Source organism: Dama dama, chromosome 22 (genome assembly GCF_033118175.1).
Source record: "Dama dama isolate Ldn47 chromosome 22, ASM3311817v1, whole genome shotgun sequence".
NCBI classification, from domain to species: Eukaryota; Metazoa; Chordata; class Mammalia; order Artiodactyla; family Cervidae; genus Dama; species Dama dama.
The window spans coordinates 33,637,887-33,657,908 of NC_083702.1; the positions used below are offsets into that span (position 1 = coordinate 33,637,887).

Below are 20,022 nucleotides of genomic sequence, written 5' to 3' on the forward strand. Positions count from 1 at the left end.
TTCTTATTGTAGCATAAGAGAAACTTTGTGTCTCATCTTCAAAGAAGAAGCAATAAGACCAAACACAAGATATGCGCACGTGTTTGGTCGTGTCCGACTCAGCAACCCCATGTGCTGCAGTCCACCAGGTTCCTCTGTTCATGGAATTTTCCAAGCAAGAATACTGGACTGGGTTGCCATGACCTCCTCCAGGGGATCTTCCTGACCCAAGGACTGAACCCACATCCCCTGCAACTCCTGCACTGCAGGCAGATTCTTCACCTACTAAGCCACCTGGGAAGCCCAAAAGCAACATATACAATACAATAAATACATCTTACCCTAAAAGTTTCAAATTAAAATAGCAAAGGAAGACAGAAAGGGTTTTTATGATTAATTTTCAGGCCATGTTTTCCATGCACTTACATGAAGTTAAGGATAGCAAAATATTCTTAAAACATCCTGCACTGGGAAAATATAAAACTATGAGTAGCTTAATTAATGATACACAATAGCATTTCAGAACTGAGACTCTGACCACCATTAATTCATCAGGGGAAAGGTAACTGGAAGAAAATGGAAGACAGCAGACTGCCTGAACCTATGTCCAAGCATTTTCTCATTAGAGTCCTGAAATTCTTCAAAGTGTGTTTTATCACTTACAACAAGGGAAACCCTGCATCTCTTCTGACAAACCATACCCCTTCATACTAAGTGACAACAAAGGGTAGAGACATCCAAGAAATGTCTGTCGAGAAAAGACAAGCCTGTTCTCACCTGAGAAAGAAAAAAAGAAGGTCATCAAGACCCTTGTTATAGCTGAGAGAGCCCAAGACACAGGACAGAGAATGCCAGGTACACATCAGCTTCCCACTCGCTGTTGGTAAACTCTGCTGATTTCAATAATCTGCACAGAGGCCGCCTCCCATGCCTTATTTGTGAAGGCACCTCCCTCCCCCCTTGTAGCTCAGTCGGTAAAGAGTCTGCCTGCACTGCAGGAGACCTGGGTTCGATTTCTGGGTCAGGAAGATCCTCTGGAGAAGGAAATGGCAACCCACTCCAGTATTCTTGCCTGGAGAATCCCACGGACAGAGGAGCCTGGTGGGTTCCCAGTCCATGGGGTTGCAAGAGTCAGACACGACTTAGCGACTAAACCACCACCGCCCTCCCCCAGTGGCATTGCCATTCCCAGCCGACACCTGTTGACTGTCCAAACCAAACCGAAGAAGTGGCTACTACTGGGGAGAGATGTGAAGGTCCTCGTTATTTGAAGAGATGAGCCCAGGGTAGGTGTGGTTATTCCTACCTCTCCTCTGCTCTCAGGCATTGAGTGGTGATGTTGTTTAATCTCCAAGTCGTGTCCAACTCTTTGTGACCCCATGGTCTGTAACTCGCTAGGCTCCTCTGTCCATGCCAATTTCTTGGGCAAAAGTGGGTTGCCATACCTACCTTATTAAGGCACTCATCAAGCTGTACAATTGATATTTGTACAAATGGCAGTAACCCGATCAGACTTGAGAAAACATGTGTAATTCTCTTGTGGACACATCTGGAATAGTAAGTACCTAAAAGAGTTGATCAATGCCCATGAAGGTATGAGCAAGATGGTGTCCTCTTGTTCACATTTCCCTGAAGTTAAAAATGACTATGTAAATACAGTAAATGTGCATTACGGCAAACAGCAAAAATAGTATTTTTTTATTTTTCCACCATCATGAATTCTTACTGGCTTTCTATAGAAGTCTAAAGTATTTTTTTCCAAATTATAGCAAACGTTTTCACTAGACGGTGGGCTTCCAGAGGTCAGAAATAATCTTCTCTCCTCTAAAATAAAGCTTGATGATCTCACAGATTCTCAATAAATGCTTGTTGATTAATGACTATTCTACTAAGGCCAGCTAGATATTGATGATCCTCCCACTTTTCTTCCTGTCACTCACTGTACCTTTCCTTAAAATGAGACTTGTTTTTAAATGATCAGGCCCTTTCTTCTTCTGTGAATAAGAGCTTTATCTAAAATGTACCACTACAGGGGTAGAGACTACATGGATGTTCACTCAGGCACAGAGACTGGAGGATGAAAACAGATAACACAAAACTGGATTATTTTTGAGAGAGACGGGGCCCACACTGAGTGGCATGTGGGATCTTAGATCCCCAACCAGGGATCAAATCCACACTGCCTGCATTGGAAGTGCAGTCTTCCAAGTGGAGAGTCAACCACTGGATCCCCAGGGAAACTCCAATAACTGGAGTTGTTTTTTTTTTTTAAAGAGCTACTACCATCTCATCAGGAGCCTCAGGTCTTTGGAACCCTGAAGCCACAAGTCAGTATCTGGTATCAGTCTTCTACTAGGCTTAATCAAGGGAAATTTTAAAACAATCATTTTAGAGATGAGAGCATTAATGATGACTCAAAGGAAGTAGAAATAATCAGAAAAAAAAAAGTCTTTCCCTTTTGCAGTCTGACTTCTCTGTGTGACATCAGGTGTATGAGCAAGTTCTCTGGGTCTTACTTTCCTCATCTGTGAAGCTGCTGGATAAACCACTGAACTTCATTAACTGTCAATAATCCGAATAGGATTAAAGTGAAATACCTCTACATTTTGTGACCCTTAAAAGCCCCCGAGGGTGCCTAGCATGTGAAATAACACTATAGCAGCCTCTTTATGGAAATAAACTGAACATAATGTGTATTCAGGACTGCTACTCCATCATTCCCTATCCTGGGGCACTGGAAAGAAGTCACTTGTGTTATTTTGCGGACCCTGACAGGCTGGTACCTTGTCACACTCCTGCTTCTAATCTTCTAGAACTCTCAAGCTGAAACCCTCTTTCAAACAGGCCTTTCCTTGGTACCACCAGCACTGACATCAAACCTTCAGTTCAAAGGTCACATCTCTCTCCCACTCCCCTGCCGTCTGTGTCTGGCCTGACCTCACCTAACAAAATGCCCTCTTTATCTCAAACAAGTAGAGGCTGCTATGAGAAGGAGCTAGAGAGGGAGATTATTGGTTGCAATTGTTTGAAAGATTCTAATCATTGCGAGCAAGGGATCCATCCTCTCGTGTCACGCAAGTTGGAAAATGGGTCAGACGTAATGCATTTGGTTAAGTGTCTAAACTGAAAAGGTGCTATTTTATTTTAAATGGCATAGTCTTTACAAAGGCTAAGGTTACTGGTGCAATGCTCTCTCATTTTAAAATGTATCAGGGACATGCCCTCTGAGGGTCAGGCTTTCATTTGCGGATGTTAATTCTCAGCTGCCTGCTTCTCGTCCTTCATTGTACCCTCTGTCTTAGCTGGGCACGCTCCTGACTCCCTGCGCTATCCAGACGGTCCATGTAAATAGTGTTTATGTTAAGGAAGTCATGTTCAGTGTGACTGGAGCACACAGAAACTGATGTTGTTGTCACTTTAGATTAAGCTCTTATTTTAGTAAAGGAGGCAATTGGAGCAGGCAGCTGAGTGGCCGAATGAAATATTCAGCTCATTTCATTTAGAGCTGCCCGGTTTCCATTGTTCATGCTGGCAAGTCTGGTTAACCCTGTCGGTGCTGGCACGTAGCTGCCCCCGACTCACGCACACACCCTCCAGCTAACACATTTTAAGTCATCCATCATCACACCTAGAAGTAATCAAGTGCAAGAGGTAGGCACAGTCACCCCTGAATGCACTGTGGTCAACTCTTGTCCATCTGGGTGCCCCAAATGAATGCTTTCAAAGGGGGATGTATGTGCACAGAGTCTAAATTTCCAGTTACAGCTGGAAAATGGGTGAGCACTGAGATGCTTAGGACACCAGGTTTTCTTTTTTTGAGTCAGCTAAACTGTTAAAATGAAATAATGTGTTTACCAAAGGAAGATGTTGGGCTTTCACTCCTGGGAACATGTTAAGTACTGCCCTGAGACAAGGAGCTGTTGAAAACACAGGTAGACACCAGCATCATCCCGAAACCAATGCCCCAGCTACATAAATTATTGTTTGAAACATACTATTTGGAAGGACTTGTGTATAGAGAGTCTTAATAATACTTTGCTACTTTCCTGGGAGTGCCAATTGTGTCCTGGCCATTTTTTGGAATTTAAGGCATCTGTTTATAGAGACTCTCCCACCATTACAGAATAATTCAGCCCAACCAAAAAAATCAGCTTTCTCTTTTTCTCCCTTTCCCCATCTCTCCTTCCCTCCTTCTCTCTCTTCCTGTCCCTACACCTTCTCCTTCCTCCTCCTCCATCCTTCCTTTTTTGGACAACTTAAATCAGAAAAGGTGGTTGAGGGAAATGATACAGTAAATATCATTTCCATATGTCAAATCTCTGGTTAAGTTTTTCATCCATAAGAAAATGCTTTGTAAAGTGAATGACTTCATCATTTCAAGATCCTGGGAGAATAGAAATTCTTCCTAGCTACAACTTACTGATATTACTTTATGTCCATATAAAGTACCAGTCATCAATGAACAAAAAATAACCAATTGCTATTATGGAGTCTGACTCAACTCCAAAAACACAATGAAGGACAAATACATACTAGGCTCTGTGCTGGGCTAACAGTAACTTTAAACCTCATGGTATCTAAATATTTAATAATTATTCTGTAGATCCAGGGTTTCTGGAGCCAGAAAGCTTATGTGATTTTAGAAAGAGAAAACAAATTGAAATGTTTAACATGAAAGTGAATATTTAGTTACAATGGAAAAATCCTAACAAATTAGTACTTTAAAATGTTGAGATGTATCATAAACATCACAAAATCTGGGGAAAAAACACATAATACTCATATTAATTAACTCCCTGACCATATTTCTCTAATGCTTTTCTCTCCCACGGTTGTCAGCTGTATACTCTGATTGCCCCTTTGTAAATATTACTTTCTAGAGAGAAAATGGAAAGATAATCCATTCTTTTATCTAGTATGCTTACTTATATTGTATCTTTAAATTCTTATTGAATTTGTTTTTATTTATTTCCTTATTTATTTATTTGCTGAGCAGCATGTGGGATCTTAGTTCCCTGACTGGGATCAAACCTGCACCCCTTGCATTGGAAGCACAGAGTCTTAACCACTGTACCACCAGGGTAGCCCTTTAAATTGTATCTTTAACTATTCATAATTGTGATTCAGAAAACATGCAACTACACCATGCAAGATGCTTGCTGCCTATATTACTGCTATAAGTTTGTGCCCTAAAAACACAGATATTTGAGAAATTCTACTTATGCAATATTCATCAAAAAAGAAAAATTACACAGTGCATTAACAATACTATGAACTGCATTAGTCAGTAAATTCCTAACAGGAGAGAACTTCTATTGTGACTAGGCATTGAAACAAACCAAAATCCAAACTGTCTATAACGTTATACCTCTAATAACAAGAAAGGTTTTCCATAGGGTAGCTTCTGGCTCTGTGCGTTTCAAATCTAGTTACAATAGGTGTCAGGACTGCAGAACGTGTCCATAGGATAATATGGCCTCTGATTCCGTACTTGTGTGTCACATGGCTCCAGCAAATTGGCAAAGCGGAACATCATCAATAATTTCACTATACATGGAAGAGTTTGCCAACAACAAAACTATGTCCCATTTAATTTAAAATCACCATATCACCAGCTTGATCCCCCTTTGGTAGACTCCCCCCTCCACTACCACCACCTTGGAGAAGGAAATGGCAACCCACTCCAGGATTCTTGCCTGGAGAATTCCATGAACAGATTAGCCTGGCAGGCTACAGTCCATGCGGCTGCAAAGAGCTGGACACGACTGAGCGACTAACGCCACCACCAAAATAAAGCCGTTATCTCTCCAGTGCCTTCACAAAACAGAAAAGGAATGGGGGGAGGTTAAAGTGAAGGCCCTAGTCATAAACGACTGCAGTGAAAATAGCTTAGATCGCAAATTTTACAAAATATATGGTTCTTTGAATACATGGCCATTACAGCATCTCCAAGCCTGGGAAAGAACTCATAGGAATGAAGGGCCCTGAAGATTAGTTTTCCCTCTAGTGAAATAATTTAGTTCTTTTCTGATTGAACAAATGTTTTTAAAATAATAAATATCAGATATTTGTCAATAATTGTAATTATAAATATCTATTAAAGGAATCTTATTTTAAGACAGAGAGTCCAATTGGTAATTAACAATAACTGAAGAATTCAGAAAAAATACAAGAGAATGATATTTGGAGCAAATTTTGTTTTTGGAATTATAAAACTGTTAGTACCAATTTTCTAAAAAAACAAAGACCTTCTGCATCTAAAGTATAAACAAAATGTGGGATTAAACAAAAAAAATTTTTTTTTAATTGCCACATATTTCAACTGCTAAAAAACAAGATAACTGTTGAGAAGAGCATGCTGAGTTAGCCACTGGCAGGAAGACTGTGGAAATACACATTTGGAACTCTGTTTTCCAAAGAGCCTATGGAATTAAATAAGGGAAGAAATTAAATAAGGGAAGAAAGAATTCCAAAATTTAATTTTGATAGAATTTTCTCCTCTGCTGACTCTCAAAACATACAAATTGCAATCTTTTAACACATTATCTCTAAAAACTGCACATACCTCATGTGTGTTATATAAACAGTTATAGCATATTTTTCCATTAAACAAAATATTAAATCAAAACATTCTATGTACTCATAATATTAAAAAAGCTTTCTATATTTTTAATATAAGGTTTTCATAGTGAGTTCATTCATTTGAATTATCTTTGAATATGCATTAGAAAGATACTAATTCTGCACACTCATATTGACTAAAACGATAGAACATAAACTTGGAGTCCAATGATCAGTTTTTAAATCCAATGCATAACTCAGCATGTTCATTAAAGCAACTAAACTTACTAAAGTTTTTACCTACTCCTCAAACGATTCATTAAGAGTTTAAGGGAAAACTGATCTTAGATTTAGGAATCAAATTCCATTTGAAACTTTTGAGATGGATGCCCCAACCTCTAAAGTGGGTGAAATGATCAGCTTATTAGCTTTTCAAACTTCCATGTCTTTCTAGTTTGTTTCTTTTCTTCCTTCCTCCTCCTTTACTTTCTTGAAACCATAGGAACTGGGTGGCTCTGCCACAAAATTCTTAGCAAATGAAATGTGAATTATAAAAAAAATATTTCAAGACATCAAGTTTTTGAGGGAAGGTAGAAGAAGAATTGTCTTTTTTAGAAAGTTGCTGAACAATAGCAAAGCTAAAACCAAAGCACAAACTCTCAAAGGTTAGAAGAAGCAGATGTTAATAAACAGAACCAATTATAGTCAACTCAAAGTCAACAACAGGGAACATTCAAAGTCATCCCAATACATATACCAACAGAGCAAATTTGTACCTGCCAAGTCTAGTTTCCTGTTTCACTTCTCTGGTATCTTAATCTAAATAGATAAAACGCTTCATTGTAATAGTATGGCTACCCCAGATATATCCTAAATTCCATTTACTCTAAAGAGAAAAACAGCCAACCCATTCACCTGTAACACACACACACACACACGCACACATACACACACGTGCATGCATTTTGATGAGTGTTTTGCAAGTTGTAAATTTCCAGAGGTTCAAATAACATATGCAACAGAAATGAAACTTATTATCAGACAAAATATTTTAACAAAGCCTAACAGAAAAATGACACTAATGTCATTGTCTAAACCAGGACTATGGCCTGTGATCCAAATCCAGCTCACTAACTTTGAAATAAGGATGGTTTAATGAAAGAACATTTATAATCAATTTGATGATAGAGAACATTACCACTAAACTACGACTAAGTGCAATATCTCTGCTCTCAAAAACAAATACAGTTTTTCTCATTATTAGACTTCTATATTAACAATTTACTCAATCATTGTATTTTGAACTATGTCAATAAAATTTTTTTGGAAAAAATTTTTCCTGCTCTTAAAGTGGTTATGTAATATCCTCAATTTCACCTGCTAGCCTATAAAATCTAGAATATTTACTATCTGGTCCTTATAAGAAATGGTTGACGGATACTTAAGTCTATCTAAAACAATCTAATCTACAAAAGTGTTTTAGCCTCATATATTCTAGCTCTTATAACACAGGTATGTATGCACGAATTTAGAGTGCACAGTATAACTACTCTCATAAAATACTTAGAACTATCTCCTGTGTGTTTGCTTAGCTGCTCAGTCATGTCCCACTCTTTGTGACCCTTTGGACTACAGCCTGCTAGGCTACTCTAACCATGGGTATTTTTTAGGCAAGACTACTGGAATGCGTTGGCATTTTCTCCTGGATGGGATCTTCCTGACCCTCCCAACTACCTCCTGAAAAGTGAAAGTGAAAGTGAAGTCACTCAGTTGTGTCCGACTCTTTGTGACCCCATGGACTGTAGCCTACCAGGCTCCTCCCTCCATGGGAGTCTCCATGCAAGAGTACTGGAGTGGGTTGCCATTTCCTTCTCCACGGGATCTTCCCAACTCAGGGATCGAACCAGGGTCTCCCGCATTCCAGGCAGACACTTTAACCTCTGAGCCACCAGGGAAGCCAACCACCTCCTAATGCTCCCTAAATCATTACCAAGAAAAAACCGCAATAACACCCCTGAAAAATAGACTTCTATGGAGAGTTCACAACTACAGATCACATTTATCTCACCTTCATAGTAAAATGAAAAAGAAGCACTGATTTTACCCTATAGTTTAGTTTTAAAAAAATAAAATTATAATGTCCAATGTTAGTGGAAGTGCAGACCAAAAAGTCCATTTCTATATTAGCTATAGCTGTGTTGGATGGCCGTCTATCTGGAAAGTCTATCTAGTAACAGATAACAAAATGCATTAAAATACTTACACAATTTGATATAGTAAATGAACTTTTGTGAATCCAAAAAAATGAAAACATACATATACATAAAGATGTTCAATAAACCATTACTTGCAACTATGACCTGATGCTACCATTTTTTTTCTTATTAATAGCCCTCCTATCCATCAAGTTACAGCAGGGAGAAATCTAGGCCCTATTCTTTCCCTCACACTAAGAGTCAATAATTTCTCCCCCTTCGTCTTTCCCATCTTTTCTACTTCATCTCTACAGCTACTATGTTGGTTTAAGAACTTGCCATCCTCTTCTGGATTCCTGCAGTATTATCTTAGGACTAGATCTGGAAAATGAGATCTAAGCTGATACAATTCGGGGACTCTTTAAAGAAAAAGAAGGTAAAACTGCAAATGCAAAAGGTGTGTCACCAAGCTTCTCTCTCTGAGAGAAGTATAACAGAGGGGTGGTTATATAGAAATAGAAGCACTCATAATCAGCTGAAGCTAAAAGCTCATACTTTTGGCAAATTTTATGAAAACACAGGACCACAAGAACACATTTTGGAGTCTCCACCAAAACCTTGCTAGAGGTCCTTGCAAGCCAAGTGTTTTTTGTTTTGTTTTTTTTTTTCTTTTCAGCCTTTTGGTATATCTGACCCCTTACCAAATGCTTAGTTCCTAAAGTTTGCAATTTCTAAGCCATCCATTCCATCATGTTGCTGATAATCAATTTCTCTAAAATGCAATTCTAAACATATTCCTGCCCCATTTGAAAACTCTTCTTTCCAATAGGATAATTAGTACAGAGCATTCCATGATATCACCTCCACCTACTTCTCCAACTTCATTTTCTAGACATGCTGCATTTACAGTTCCTTATGAAGTTCCTTCTGGAGAAGGCAATGGCACCCCACTCCAGTACTCTTGCCTGGAAAATCCCATGGACAGAGAAGCCTGGTAGGCTGCAGTCCATGAGGTCGCTAGGAGTCGGACACGACTGAGCGACTTCACTTTCACTTTTCACGTTCATGCATTGGAGAAGGAAATGGCAACCCACCGCAGTGTTCTTGCCTGGAGAATCCCAGGGACAGGGGAGCCTGGTGGGCTGCCGTCTATGGGGTCGTGCAGAGTTGGACAGGACTGAGGCGACTTAGCAGCAGCAGCATGATGTGATTTCAGTCATACCATACCTTAGCAAATGTTCCTGCCTCTAACTGTAAGGTATTTTATTATCTTTCCTGGCTAACAGATTTCTTCTTTCTTTCTGTTAAAAGTCTTTACAGATCTGAAACTGGAGTTGAAAGCAATTTCTTTGGCCCATTCTCCTCCAGCTTTGTACTTATCACACATTACAAGGACTTATCATGGTCTGTTTTCCCTAATAAATTAGTCTCCTTCAAAGTGGAACCCTGGGCCTAGCCATCTTTATCTCCCAAGTGCCTGCATTAAGCACGCAGTAATCCTCAGCTGAATAAATGAATGGAAAAGGAAGAGAAGCAAATATACTAAAAGGTTACTGTTACTGCTTTTGGTTATTGGTATTGTTAGTAATTTTCTACCCTCATTTTAAAACATTTTTGCTATTTGGCTTTGTTGTATATTTGTTTTATAGTGGGAAATCTAATTTATAATAAAATATTTCTTTGAGGTTTTCTCCGATTTTCATTAGATCTACTAATTCTCTTGATTCTTTGCACACCTGTGCCAGGCTTATTTACAGGGCCAACAGTCTACCTTACTTGAAATAATGTTTAGATTCCCATACACAATTAGCTAAATAAATATCATTAGTGCAGCTTCATTAAAGCATATTTTTCTTAAATATTTCTCAGTATACATACTTCTCAGTAAGTGAGCATCTATTAGAGTTTTGGCAAGAAAAAATCTTAAAATGGACTTATTTCCATAGGTATATATTTCAAGCACTAACTAAAGAATAATAAAAATGTTTTGCCATCTGGAATAAAACAGCACTAAATACTACAAGACTCAAATTATGTTCATATTCATGAAGACACATTTCCAAATGACTATTATAATTTGTATCTTCCACATAAGATGCACTAAAGAATTGTTTTTATAAGGAAAATATCCAAAACAATCTGATAATTTTCCTAAATATAACCCTCATTGAAGCTGAATATATTTTAGTAAAACTATCATTATCATTATCCAGTAAATGCCTGCAGGAACTTCATAGCAAACATTTTATTCATTTTCTTTTGCATGATCTAAATATGTTGCTTTATTACACATTGTGTAACTATGCTCTACATGAAACAGACCATGTACACGCGGCATGTGTAGATATGAATACAGGTCAAGAGTACCCAAAATGCAAACCACAGGTCACAGGAATAATATCACCAACTCACATTGACACCATTTTAGTAGTTTCAGATTCAGTTGAATTCTTCACAATCTATACCTCTAGTTCAAGTACAAATTCATTTTCTAGCCCAGAGTATTACAGTTTTAGACTGAACTTCTTCACAAACCTGTTCCTTTGTGTAAGGTATAAAGGGTAAAGTTACTCCTTTGGGTAAGGTGTAAGGTTATTATGAGTTCATGAGATAGTCTGACCTATGTCCTAGTCTGAGCTCCTTCTTTGGGTAGATCCATGCCCCAGCCAATCTGATTGGTTGTTTAAAGGAAAGCTAGCAATCTCCTCTTTGCAGAGGACTGCATGCAAGAGTTGCCTGAGATGAAGTGTGGTATAGCAGGAAGAATTCAGCTATAGAGTCACAATGTCATGGCGTGGAATCTCTACAATGGCATTTCAAGGGCTGTGTGACTTTCAAGTTATTGAACCTCTTTGAACCCTAGTGTTATGGGCTGAATGATGTCCCCGTACACCCCAAATTCACATGATAAAGTCCTAACTCCAGGTATCTCAGTCTGACATTTGTTTGTTTTTCCTTTTTATTTTTTTAAACACTACTGTTTTTCTCATTAACAGACTTTATTTCTCAGTCTTAGGTTTATGAAAAAATTGAACAAAAAACATAAAGAGTTCTCAAATACTCCCTTCTCCCCACCCTCAGTTTACCCTGTTATTAACATCTTACACTGGTATGGTACTTTTTTAACAGTTGATGAATCGACACTGAAATGATTATTAACTAAAGTCCATTGTTTACATTTGAGTTCTTTTTCTGTGTTGTATGCTTTTACGTACTTTGACAAATACAGAATGGCATGTCTCCACCATTACAGTATCATATATGATATGATAAAGCTTAACTGCCCTAAAAACCCCCTGTGTTCCACATATTCATTCTTCCCTTTGTTTCTCCTTTTCTATCTCTGTAGTTTAGGTAATATAAATGATCCTGTGTTTTTAAGTTCAAATTCCATTTGTTCATGTGGTATATGGGAAATCAATTTACTTTTGTATATTAACCTAATCTAGGTTATAGGTTATAAGACTTATCCAGGAGTCTTTTTATAAATTATTTTGAATTTTCTACATAGACAATTATGTAGCCTGTGAACAGTTTCATTTTTCTCTTTCCCTATCTGTGAAGTGAAAGTCGCTCAGTCGTGTCCAACTCTTTGTGACCCCATGGCCTATACAGTCCATGGAATTCTCCAGGCCAGAATACTGCAATGGGCAGCCTTTCCCTTCTCCAGGGGATCTTCCCAACCCAGGGATCAAACCAGGTCTCCCACACTGCAGGCGGATTCTTTACCAGCTGAGCCACAAGGGAAGCCCCTTCCCCATCTGTGTGTTTACATACATATTTTTTCTTGTCTTAATACATTAGCTAGGAATTTCCAGTATGATGTTGAATAGGAGTGGTAAGAGGAGACATCCTTGTCTTATCCCACAGTGATAGGAGAAGGAATGTAGTTTCTCATCATGGTGTATGCTTCTAACTGTAGGTTTCTCTATTCTTAGATGATTGAAAGTTTATCAGGAATGGGTGTTGGATTATGTGAAATGCTTTTCTGTATCTATTGTTATAATCATATGATTTTTCTTCTTTCAGTTCAGTTCAGTCACTCAGTCGTGTCTGACTCTTTGCGAACCCATGAACCACAGAACGCCAGGCCTCACCATCACCAACTGCCAGAGTCTACCCAAACCCATGTCCATTGAGTCGGTGATGCCATCCAACCATCTCATCCTCTGTCGTCCCCTTCTCCTCCTGCCCTCAGTCTTTCCCAGCGTCAGGGTCTTTTCAAATGAGTCAGCTCTGAGCATCAGGTGGCCAAAGTACTGAAGTTTCAGCTTAAACATCAGTCCTTCCAATGAATACCCAGGACTGATCTCCTTTAGGATGGACTGGTTGGATCTCCTTGCAGTCCAAGGGACTCTCAAGAGCTTTCTCCAACACCACAGTTCAAAAACATCAATTCTTTGGCACTCAGCTTTCTTTATAGTCCAACTCTCACAATGACACATGACTAGGTTCTTCCTCTTTAGCTATTAATATGATAGATTATAGCAAATGATTTTTGAATGGTGAATGAGAGTCGCATATTTGGGATAAATCCTATTTGATCATGGTGCATATTTTTTATATATAATACTGGATTCAGCTGCTAGATATTTTGCCTACTTTTGATATTAGGCTAATGCTAATATCATAGAATGAGTTTGGAAGTGTTCCCTATGATTCTATTTTGTGGATCAGTTAGTATAGAATTAGTATCACTGTGACACTTAAAAGAAGGTCACTGCATATATAATTAGTTATGCAAAGATGAGATCATTAGTGTGGGCCCTAATCCTATATATGATCTTTCCAACCCAGGGATCAAATCCAGGTCTCCTGCATTGCAGGTGGATTCTTTACCAGCTAAGCCACCAGAGAAGTACAAATAATTAATTTAGTCACTAAGTTGCGCCCAACTCTTATGACCCCATGGACTGTAGCATGCCAGGCTCTTCTGTCCACGGGATCTACCAAGCAAGAATACTGGAGTGGGTGCCATTTCCTTCTGCAGGGGATATTCCCCACCCAGGGAATGAACCTAGGTCTCCTGCACTGCAGGCAAATTCTTTACCAACTGAGCCACCAGGGAAGCCCAATCCTATGTAACTGGTTTTCTTAAACTAGCACACCTACTTTCCTCAAATGTTAAATCCTTAATATAAAGGACGCAGTGCCATTATATGGGTTTAAACCCACAACACAGATATTCAAAAAGGGGTAGGCAATATTTTTTATCACACAGGAAGTAACATTGGAGGTATTTCATTTCCTTGAATCTTGCTTCTTTCTTCATTCAGTCAGACAAGTTGCTAAATTATTGGCAAGAACTGGGAGACTGGGATTGATACATATACATACATATATATATATACACACACTACTATTTCATACTACGTATAAAATAGACAACTAATGAGAACCTACTGTATAGCAATAAAATCACTCAATGCTCTGTCTTGACCTAAATGAGAAGGATATCCAAAAAGGAGGGGATATACGTATATGTATAGCTGATTTACTCTCCTGGACAGCAGGAACTAACACAGCATTGTAAAGCAACTATATTCTAATAAAAAGTTTTTTTTAAAAAAAGAAAAGAAAATTATTGACAGAGGAGGGAAGCATAGGGGATCTAGGGGTGTCAATTACTGGTTTTTGAGTTTCAAAAGTCTAAGACCCTCTGGGAAATTAGAACGATTCTCACACATTGAAAATAGACTTAAAAGAGATCCTCCTATTTACTGAGCTAAAATCATATTTAGATGCTTTTGAGTGGAAGATGTGGCTGACTTTATTTTTCTGGGCTCCAAAATCACTGCAGATGGTGACTGCAGCCATGAAATTAAAAGATGCTTACTCCTAGGAAGGAAAGTTATGACCAACCTAGACAGCATATTAAAAAGCAGAGACATTACTTTGTCAACAAAGGTCCATCTAGTTAAGGCTATGGTTTTTCCAGTGGTCATGTATGGATGTGAGAGTTGGACTATAAAGAAAGCTGAGCACTGAAGAATTGATGTTTTTGCACTGTGGTGTTGGAGAAGACTCTTGAGAGTCCCTTGGACTGCAAGGAGATCCAACCAGTCCATCCTAAAGGAGAGCAGTCCTGGGTGTTCATTGGAAGGACTGATGCTGAAGCTGACACTCCAGTACTTTGGCCACCTGATGCGAAGAGATGACTCACTGGAAAAGACCCTGATGCTGGGAAAGATTGAGGGTAGGAGAAGAAGGGGATGACAGAGGATGAGATGGTTGGATGGCATCACCGACTCAACGGACATGGGTTTGGGTAGACTCCGGGAGTTGGTGATGGACAGGGAGGCCTGGCGTGCTGCGGTTCATGGGGTCACAAACAGTCAGACACGACTGAGCAACTGAACTGAACTGAACTGAGTGGAAGATAAGGTAATCAAGCCATGTACAGATATTAGTGAATCCAGAAGCAAGTTGGCAATGGGATGGCTAAAGCTTTACCCCTCCCTCAACCACTCTCACTCTTCCTGCTGTGGCTTAGTCGCTTCAGTTGTGTCTGATTCTGTGAGACCATACAGACGGCAGCCCCCCAGGCTCCTCTGTCCATGGGATTGTCTAGGCAAGAGTACTAGAGTGGGTTGGCATGTCCTCATTCAGGGGATCTTCCTGACCCAGTGATCGAACCTGGGTCTCCTGCATTGCAGGCAGAGTCTTTACCACTGAGCCACCAGGGAAGCCCCTAACTCTTCCTCGTGGAGCTGAAATGATCAGATGTTAAACTAGCAGATTCAACTAAGGCACCTTCATTGAATAGGCATGAAATTCCAAGAAAAGGGCTATATCAAAACCAAAGTTTTTTTAAAAGTCCTAAGAATTGGCTGCATACATGTTAAGCCACTTCAGTCATGTCCAGCTCTTTGCAACCCTATGGACTATAGCCTGCTAGGCTTCTCTGTTCATGGGATTTCCCAGGTTAAGAACACTGAAATGGGTTACCATGCCCTCCTCCAGGGGATCTTCTGAGTCTCTTTTGTCTCCTGCATTGGCAGGCAAGTTCTTTAACACTGGGAAGAACAGGTTGGATGGCTCTAAAATGCAACAAGACAACATAAAGGATCAAAAGAACAGAGGTAAGGAGAAGCATTATGAAATGGTTCTTGGATTGAACTGCTGCCCTGTGACAAGCCCCACCTCACTGAAGCAGGTGGGATAGAAGGGGCTATTTTCTCTCTCAGGTCCTTAGAGAGGCCTCAAAAGAACAGTTTAGATAGCGTGGATGTGTCCCCTGGAGCTTAGGAAACCTGACAGATTGCAGACTGGCTCCCACCTTGGGAATCTGGAGGACAAGAAGGAGATAAGGAACAGCTCAGTAATTTGAGAGTACCCTTCAGTCCTTGGAGGTTCACGAGATGTGTGTTTTCATGAAGCAGGTGTGGGCCAAGGGTGACAGAGCTAGCCTGAAGCCCAAGATGGCCGCCCAGAAGTATTGTTTATACACGCAACATGAGTTCATGTGGGATGGACTAGCCGAAAACCAGGAGGTGAGTAGGGAGTGGACAGCTACAGGAGAAGCCCTGTCCAAGCCAGGAGAGTTGAAGACAAATGGGCCCAGCAGGGGAGCCACCAAAGTCCCCCCAAAGTGGCCAAATGATTCTCAGTTTTAAATATCTGCCAGGCCCTGAAAGCTGGAGCCAGGTTAACACAGTACCTGTTCACATTAAAAACATCCCTAAGTCACTCATTTCCTTTTCTTTCCCTTGTTTCAATCCCTTAGCATTTAGCGATAGCAGCCAGCAAATGGGGGAGTAGGTGACAGATAGAGAAAGAAAACAGCACACCCTCTCCCTCTGCAAGAGCCCAATCCAAATATGGGCCTCAGAGAGGGGATGAGAGATGATCTGAAATTAAATGAACTTGCAAGCTACTGTTATAGTCTGAGATTGACCATTTTAATTTCTGAATATAGACAATGTTTGTGATTTAAAGTGTAGATAGAAATTTTTTAAATCTAAGAGTAATCTTACTAGGCATGGAGCCTACTTGAGGCCTAAATTTCATCCAGAACCAAGAGAATACCCACTTCCCTTTTCCCAGTGCATTTTAAAGAAACAACAGGAAAAAAAAATGTAAACTGTGTTTTGATTGATTTCCTAAGTTGTGCTGTTCAAAACACTGTAACAGGGTTGTTCAGTCGCTCAAAGTCATGACCAACTCTTTGCAACTGCATGGACTGCAGCAGTGAAGGACTTCCCTGTCCTTCACTATCTCTTAGAGCTTGCTCAAACTCATATCCATTGAGTCAATGATGCCATCCAACCATCTCATACTCTGTCGCCCACCTTCTCCTCTTGCCCTCAATGTTTGCTAAATATGATGGTAGAAAATAATGGCAGATGGAATGGATTCTCCTTCTTGGATGAGGTCTGGACCTTTGAAATGACCAAGTGATATACTGCAGGTGGACCTGACCAGGTCTGCCAAGGACTGCCTGGACTAGCATGACATAGGAGCAACAGAACAAGGCCCAGGGGCTTCACAGCGTCATGCAAGGAGCACAGAGCTCTAAGCCACCCTAGAGACTTTCTTCTGGTTCAGCAGCAGCACACCCTCACGTGTCCAGGGAGTATCTGGAAGAAGCCAAGAGAAGGATAGGAAAAGATCCTCAAAGGAAGATCAAGGTGTGCCTCAGCAGTGGCTCATGAGTACTGACGGAGGATAAGAGGACAAACATGACTCGTGGAGAGATGACAGCCGAGGAGCAGACATGTCACCCCTCACCTTCAGAGTCTTACCTAGAATTAGGATGCAACCTCAATTGCTTCCACGTGGTTACACGAAGGGTTAAAATATAATTTAGATCTAACTGCAGAAAATAAAACAAGTTACATTGCTTGCACACTCAGTTGTGTAGACACATACCTGCCACGTGTGGGGAAGCTTGTCCAAGACTTCTAAGGATCCTCTCGAAGTGTGTCTTTACACGGTGGATGATTAAGAAGCCTAGAAGAGAATCAGAGCTAAGTCACTTAGAGGCAGTTTCATGGGGTGAGGAGGTTGACTGTTAAATTTTGGCTGGGAAATGCCAGTGCACGGTGTTCGACTGAGCCTGACAGACTACACGACATCCACTACCACAGAACTCTTAAATTCCATCTAGAACATTATAGAACCATCAGCAGAAGGGAAAAAAATAGAATGAACCAGCTTGTTTGGTCTGTTTTTGAAAATCAAACGTTTCAAATCCCAGAAGAAAACATAGGAAAGAGGAGGTAAAATGGAGAACTTGAGGTTCCTATCCAAAAAACTCTGGAAGTTTTAAAAGTATCAAGTCCATTTCTAATGAGAAAGTGAAAGTAGATCAGTTGTGTCTGACTCTGAGACTCCACGAACTGTAGCCTGCCAGACTCCTCTGTCCATGGAATTCTCCAAGCCAGAATACTGGAGTGGGTAGCCATTCCCTTCTCCAGGGGATCTTCCCAACCCAGGGATCAAATCCGGGTTTCCTGCATTGCAGGCAGATTCTTGACCATCTGAGCCACCAGGGAAGCCAAAGAATACTGGAATGGGTAGCCTATCCCTTCTCCAGGGGATCTTCCCAAGCCAGGACTCAAACTGGGGTCTCTTGCATTGCAGGTGGATTCTTTACTAGTTAAGCTACCAGGGAAGCCCATTTCTAATGAGAGAAGAAACATAAATCCAAGGAAGGGAATAGATTGTGGTAGGGGGTCCTATTTTAGAGACAGTGTTCAAGGGAAAAGTCACTCTGCTAAGGCAACATTTGCGCAGAGACCAGGACAAAGTGAGCAACTGGACAGAGGCTGTGCTTTCCAGGCTGTGGGGACAGCTAAGGCCTTGTGGTAAGAGCCCAGGAACAGCAAAAAGGCCACTGCGCCTGCAGTGGGATATGTCCAGGAAAGACAAGCAGGACATGAAGGAAGAAGGAAAGGGCCAAGGAAAGGCTTTGAATTTTAACCTAGAAGCCATTAGAAGGCTGTCTTTTTCTTTATTCAAATATTATAACGTGACACCACTGCATATTTGCATGCATTTCTCAGAAATAATACAGAGAAATCCCCCATATCTTTTACCCTGTTTCCCTCAAGGGTAACATCTTACAAAGCTATAGTCCAATACCAAAACCAAGATATTGACATCGACAGAGCTAAGATACAGAATATTTCCATCACCAACCAGAAGAGTCCCTAAGATTGTCTTTTTATAGCCCTCCTATCCCACCTCCTTCTTAAGCCCTGTAAACCACTAGTGTACAATTTTTATAGTGTTGTCATTTCAAAATTATCATACAAATGAAATCATACACAAATCTCTGGTGATTCATCCAGGTTGGGTATCAATACTTTGTTAGTTATATTGCTCAATAGTTCTATGGTCCAGATCATTTAACCATTCACCCACCGAAAGGCACTACAGTATTACACTATTTCTAGTTTGGTGTAATATAAGCAAAGCTACTATAAACATTGGCACACGGGCTTTTGTGTGAGTAGAAGTTTTCCTTTCTCTGAAATAAATGCCCACAAGAGCAATTGCTGGATTTTATGGTCATTAGAAGTTAAGTTTTCTTTAAAAACCTGTCAAACTGTTCTGTAAAACATTCTATACCATTTTACATTCCATCAGCCATGCATGAATGAGCTAGTTTCTGCAATCCTTGCCAGCATTTGGCATTGTCACTATTTCTTATTTTAGCCATTCTGCTTTTCTCTAATGATTAATGATGTTGAACATCTTTTCATGTGCTTAGATGCTAGCTGTATATATCCTTTCCCATGAAATGTTCCTTCATGTCTTTGGTCTATTTTCTGATTGGATTGTTTCATTTTTTTTATTGAAGTGTTTTGAAAGATTATATTCTTAATACTAATCCTTACTACAAGTCTAAATATATAGTCTGAAACTACTTTCTCACAGACTGTAGCTTATCATAATCTTAACAGGGTATTTCACAGAGCCCAGTTTTCTGATTGGATTGTTTCATTTCTTTTTATTGGTTTTAAAAGATTATATTCTTAATACTAATCCTTACTACAAGTCTAAATATATAGTCTGAAGCCACTTTCTCCCAGCCTGTAGCTTATCATATTATTAACAGGGTATTTCACAGAGCCCAAAGTTTTTAATTTTGCTAAGTTGAATTTATCAATTTTTCATTTTATGAATCATAGTTTTGATATAAAGTCTAAAAATGCTCTGTCTTGCCCTGGATCCTGAAGATATTCCAATTTTTTTCATAAAAATTTTATTTTTAAATTTTATCAATACATTTAAGTTCTTGATATATTTTGAGTGAATTTTTGTATAAGTCTAAGACAGG

The 20,022-nt window shown here is 39.7% G+C and overlaps 1 protein-coding gene across 2 annotated transcripts in view; it reads right to left on the reverse strand.

Moving 5' to 3' along the window:
• Positions 1–20,022, reverse strand: part of SOX5 (SRY-box transcription factor 5) — a 1,090,517-nt gene that overhangs the window by 911,927 nt on the left and 158,568 nt on the right. For both annotated transcript variants that reach the window (XM_061125136.1, XM_061125135.1), the window contains exon 2: positions 17,607–17,687. The gene's annotated coding sequence lies outside the window, so the exon portion shown is untranslated. The remainder of the gene's footprint in view (positions 1–17,606; positions 17,688–20,022) is intronic.